Source organism: Odontomachus brunneus, unplaced genomic scaffold (genome assembly GCF_010583005.1).
Source record: "Odontomachus brunneus isolate Ranch 3 - 2012 unplaced genomic scaffold, Obru_v1 Obru_scaffold_164, whole genome shotgun sequence".
Taxonomy (NCBI): Eukaryota; Metazoa; Arthropoda; class Insecta; order Hymenoptera; family Formicidae; genus Odontomachus; species Odontomachus brunneus.
In genome coordinates, this window is record NW_022639614.1 from 358013 (window position 1) to 364031 (window position 6019).

Genomic DNA, 6019 nt, shown 5'->3' on the forward strand with positions numbered 1-6019 from the left:
TATATATATATATATATATATATATATATATATATATATATATATCAATATATATATATATATATATTTATTTATTTAATCTAGATAATAGATAATAGATAATAGATTGCTATATATATATATATATATATATATATATATATATATATATATATATAGCATCGACAAGATAAATATAAATTTATAATTTTTGTTTTAATTTAATATTTTTTTATTAAAATGCTAAACTTACTAAAATTCATAATTTTTCAATTCTAGTAAATTCAATAAGAATCATTCAATATAACATTTGATAAATTAGTATTTTGAATAAATTTAATGCATATAACAAACTTATGATAGATTTATGGATATATACTTGAAGCAAATAATATTTACTGATGCAATGTATATCTTTCTATGTATATAATAAGCAGAAAGTTTCAGTCTCGACAAAAATTAAAAGAAATATTTATTGACAATTACAGCCTTTATTACTATTATTAATTATAATTCTTGTATTATAAACTGCATATAAAAGTAGACTTACAAACAATGCACAAGAAGGATATTTGTCTCTGTAAATACTCTTTAACAGCGTTTTCGATTTTCGAGATTGGATTTCACTCCGGGAGAGATTAATGACATTATAATCTCAGTGATAGGCTAAAAGAAAACTTTTAACGACATCAATAACTCCCGAAACGGATTATCACTTCAGTCGAAAACATTACATACAAGCTGTGTTTAAAACCGATGATCTAGATTAAAAACCTATACGTGTGTGTGTGTACTTGGACAAATATTATACTAAGAATTACGTTAAAATTACATTTTCTTTTACAATTGTATATTGTAAAGATGGATCATATTGAAGTTATAGTATAAATTACTATAAAAGTAGTAAAATTTTTATGGTAGTTAGTTTATTAATTAAGTAATTTTAAGTAACTAATTTTGAGAAATTAATAATATTGTATTAAAAAGTGCCAAACGTACGCACATTTTCAATCAAATATTTAGTAATTTTGGTCATACTTTTGCAGACATAAAAAAATACTGCATTCAAATAAATGTTACTTGTTTCAAGTGTTTCATAAGTTTATATACCCACATCTATCACAAGTCCATCATAAGCATCAAATTTACTTAAAGTATTTAAAACGAAGTACTATTAAAGACATCCAGCCTTACGGGAATTAACATAACTTGAAAAGTTTACAATACGTTAAGATTTTCTTTAAAAATATTAAAAGAAGATAATGGCTTCTAAATAAACTCTTACCGATAACTATCAAATTGATATGTGTCGTTGCGCAACTTTCAAGGCTGGAACTGTATTCTATACACGTTTACCAACTATATATTATATATCTCTTACTTTAAAATAAATTGATATTATATGATCAATGTTATCTCTCTTATACTGAAGTCACTATTTTCAATTCAGTGATTATGTTAATTAAAAATTCTCTCAACGATTTGTTTCGATTTCATTTGATTCGATTCGGATGAAATTTCATCGATTCAATTCGATTCGAAATTAAAATCTGAGATTCGATTCAATATAAAAGATCTTTGATTCGCACATCTCTAGTACATGACATTGAGATTTTTTAAAATTTGTGATGAGTATTTTTTAAAACTATTATCAAGAAAATACTCTTTGTTAAAGACAACCATTTCTTAAAAGAAAGCAAGTAAATGTTTCCTTTAGCAGCAGAATGATATTATTTTCTGTGCACGGTCCAAAATTACACAAAAATTTCATTGTAACTTTTACTACAGTATTTCCCCCGCAGGCGAAATTTTTGCAGGCGAAAATCTTTTATAGCAATCGATGCGACCGTCCAAATGTTAAACTGTAACGCGATATACGCGACGCTCATATAAGAAACATGGAACCTGGAATTAGAAAGCTGTATTTAGCGTTCGCTCCGCGCCCAGAATAAGGCCCCTGAATGGTCGTCTGCTTCGCAAAGAAAGTCGCAACGTGGATATGTCTGGTCAATGGCTGAAAAATTGCAAAACTCCTCTTTTTCTTCTTTCTTCTTTTTTTTCTTTTCTTCTTTTTTCTCACCGAGTTTCGTGGAATGCAAGACTTGCTTCTTTCAACGATTAGGCAGGAGATAAATTTTCCTATCGAATATTGCATAACATTCTGCAATTCATATCGAGATGGTAAAAGTGTCGCAATGGTCTTGCGGGAACTGACCGTGACGTTGAACTTCAGCTGTGTACACTCGCGTAAACTAAAAAAAAAGTTTCGAATGCGTCGCACGTCATTATGCGAATTGCGAACCGCTGCGTCATTTAACGATAAATGATAATTGCTTTGACTTTCGATGACGGTCACATGCGTGCCGGCTGAGAAGCGAGCGGCTATCGCGGATATCAGAGAAAAGATTCAATCGCATTGAATTATCGTGTCGTCGAGTGTCACGCATATTTTTCGCCGAATGGTAATTTTCAACGGCAAGTTTCTCTAATGGTGGTTCGCGACTAGCCGATATGCGGCGCGATTAGATTGCGAAGTGTGGTAAATATTATATACAGTCGCGTCGTAGATAGTCCGCTGAATTATCGCCGCGAAAATCTGTGCCTACATGTACCTACCGCTCGACTTTTCCAGCCACTTGTGTTATTTAACTCGAGCTCAACTCAAGCTCAACTCATCGCACAGCATATTGATCGACAATAACGGTCGCGGCCGTCGTGTGTTTGTAAATACATGCCTGCGTCTCCGTTTCGCAGACCGACGTAACTACGACTTTTGCGATCCCGATATCGTTTTATAGCCATTGTGTGTGTGTGTGTGCGTGTGCGTGTGTGCATAGTAAAGAATTTGATGTCAAAGTGTTCGGCCCAGGTTCGGCTCACTTTATTCAGAAAATGTTTTGCATCCAAATTGATCTTATTTTACAGTTTTTGGCGTGCTGATTAACGAATATGCAAGTCCTAAGATGGATCGACGATGTATCGTTCCAGATAAAATGGCTCATTTAAAATTGCTACTAAACGGCGCCACTTATTTTCACAAAATAAAAATATTAATTTCCAATACAATTTATTTCTTGATAGCTGGCATTTGATCTTATTGGTTTCAAAGTGTAATCAATGAGCCAACCGATCCAATTTGGCCGCGCCAACTATTTGAGAACCCACTAGAATCCATCGAACGCTTTTGAGATCCAATTTAGTCATTCTTTTTGTAGGAACAACATCTGGAACTATTGTTGAGATTCGCTGAAAATGATTTTGTCATTGCAAATTGCCACGGTTACTTTTTACTTGTGAAAATAAGTGGCGTCACCTAATAAGGCGCAACTTTAAACGGTCATTTTCTCTGAAACGATACGTCTGTCCACCTTAGGGCTTGCATATTCGTAATCAGCGCGTTAAAAATTATAAAATAAGATAAATCTTTAAAACTCAATTCAAAACTCAATTTTCTGAATAAAATATGTCACTAGTCTATAGAAACTTGGCCGCATTCTTTAACATATTTCACATGTTCCAGAAAACCGGTTCAAATTTTCGTGTTAATTCAATATAAAGCGAGTATATTAAAAAGAAACACAAATATTATGTCGAGAAATTAACACAAACACTATTTTAATTTTATTTTAAATTTTTCAGTAAAATTGACATTTAAGATGTCAAATCTAGCATTCAAAAATGGCATTTTCATACTGACAAAAAATATTTCAATTATCACTTTTTTTATTGCTTTTACATTATTTTTTAAGGAAAGCGTTGTCTATTGATTTTACTTAAAATCTTTTTGATTTTTATGGTATTTGATTAATTCAATTGATATATTTAAAAAACTTGTCACGAGGGGATGAATCGAACTCGGAAACTCTGGCTCTTGAACTTATTTCTTACCTACTATATCACTTCTATTCAGACTACAGATGTATTTAATATTGTGTATACAGTAAGATGCCAAGAATATAATTTTTCGCTCAAATTAATATCCACAGTATGTTAATCTACATTATACTATAAAATGTGTTATTTTAATATTTACATATGTTGAATAACATTTCGAAATAACACGAACATATTGTATATTAATATACAATAATTAATATACAAGACAATATATAATGTACTTCAATTTTAACGTGACTTAAAAAATGTTGATTTTTTAAAATAATTATGTTAAAACAACTGAAAATAATATTTAATTTCTAAATAACGTACAAAAATTATTAAATTGTGTGAAGTTGATACATTAATGTAGCACATTAAAACGTCACGAAAAGAATAATTATATCAGTTGTATGTTAATTTTACATTGAAATAATAAAAAATCTACAATACAAGGCAATTTTAATATTTGTACGTTTATACTGCTGCTGCTTCTATAAAAAGATTTACATTGTTGTACGATGTAAATTTAAGGGAACTGGAGGGTCAGATTGTCTGAAAATCCTTGTTTTTTCACAATTTTTTATGACAAACTGAATGAATATACGAAAGTGTTATTTTGACGTGTATTTATACAACATATAAAGAGAAGAAAAAGATAATTTTGATGATCAAATACTCAATATAAGTGTATGGTACATGCAGTTAAAATATATTTCGTTTTTCTTTTTAAGTTTTTCTTGTCATTTTGTAGTAATATCTTGAGTCTCAGTGGTTTAATTAAGGCTGAATTTTAGGTAGAAAATTTCCGTAAGCTTGTCGTTATTGTGTAAACCACTATAATAGGAATTGAGTAAAAGTTAACAAAATTACAAATATCTTAATGGAATATTATTAAATTTTCAGTTCTTTTATAGTGAAAAAATTAATATTTTAAAATTAAATATTTTCACGAGTTTGTCAGTGATTCACACGATAACGACAAGCTCACGGAAATTTTCTACCTAAAATTCAGCTAATTGAATCACCGAAAGTCAAGATATTACTGTAAAATGATGACCTTGAAAAGAAAAACGGTTTTTTTTTCTCTAAAATATATTTTAACTGCATGTACCATGTACTTATATTGAGTATTTAATCATAAAAATTATATTTTTTTTTCTCTTTATATGTTGTATAAATACACGTCAAAATAACACTTTCGCATATTCATTCAGTTTGTCATAAAAAATTGTGAAAGAACAAGCACGATTTTCAGGCAATCTTATCCTCCAGTCCCCTTAATAATTAATTCCGTATATACAATTTATTTGCTTTATAAACCTAATGAGCAGAATTGTAAAAATTGCATAATCGATTATCTCACGAGCTATCGTAATGCACAATCATGAAAATCTTTATCCGGGAAGTTTCATGATCCCTGAAGATCGTTCCGAGTCCGACTCGAGCAAGTCGGACTCGGAACGTCGTCGTCCAGGAACGTTGCATAGCGTCGCGATTATCGATCCTGACGATTGTCGATGAGTTTTACTTTCCTCGAGGGAAACCCCGCGAAACCTGTTCGCCACGCGTTCTCGGGCTGGCACACTTGCTCGTAATTTGGATTCGGAGAAAGTGAGTGAACGAGTGAACGAGATAGGCGATATAATGTTACTTCATCGTCGAGATCGAAGACGATCGTGTCCGAGACGTTCACACTAGAGATAAGAATGACCCAGTCTGATGGTAACCTACTCGCTAAATTACGGTAAATTACTCTGTAATTTTGGAAAGCTGATAAAATGGTAATTTAGAAAAAAATTACAGAAATAAAAAAATTTTAGTATAAAGCCCAAAAGGAGCATTTAGCCTCTCAGATGAGCAAGACACTTCATTTAACTCATATTTCCCATAAAATATTAGGTGTACAACTTTGCTTCCGCCGTTTTCCTATAGATGGCTTTAGCGGTAAGTGGTGGTCGAAATAAATAGATCATAGACGTCATACAATAAACTTGGGCATCTGTCAACATAACCCCATAGAAACATTAGTCAATTTGTGTCTGCATCATAAAGTTATTTTCGATTGAAAATGTCAATTTTCGAGCCAAATTCTCGTCATTTGCGGGAGGTTTTAATTTTCTGCTTCAATATGAAGAAATCTGCGGCTGAGGCTCATCGAATG

General features: G+C 31.2%; 2 protein-coding genes across 2 annotated transcripts in view; one reads left to right on the forward strand and one right to left on the reverse strand.

Annotated features, from left to right (window-relative positions):
• Positions 1-6019, reverse strand: part of LOC116851003 (zinc finger protein 622) — an 18897-nt gene that overhangs the window by 12190 nt on the left and 688 nt on the right. The gene's annotated exons all lie outside the window — the stretch shown is intronic.
• Positions 1-6019, forward strand: part of LOC116851004 — a 29380-nt gene that overhangs the window by 6264 nt on the left and 17097 nt on the right. The gene's annotated exons all lie outside the window — the stretch shown is intronic.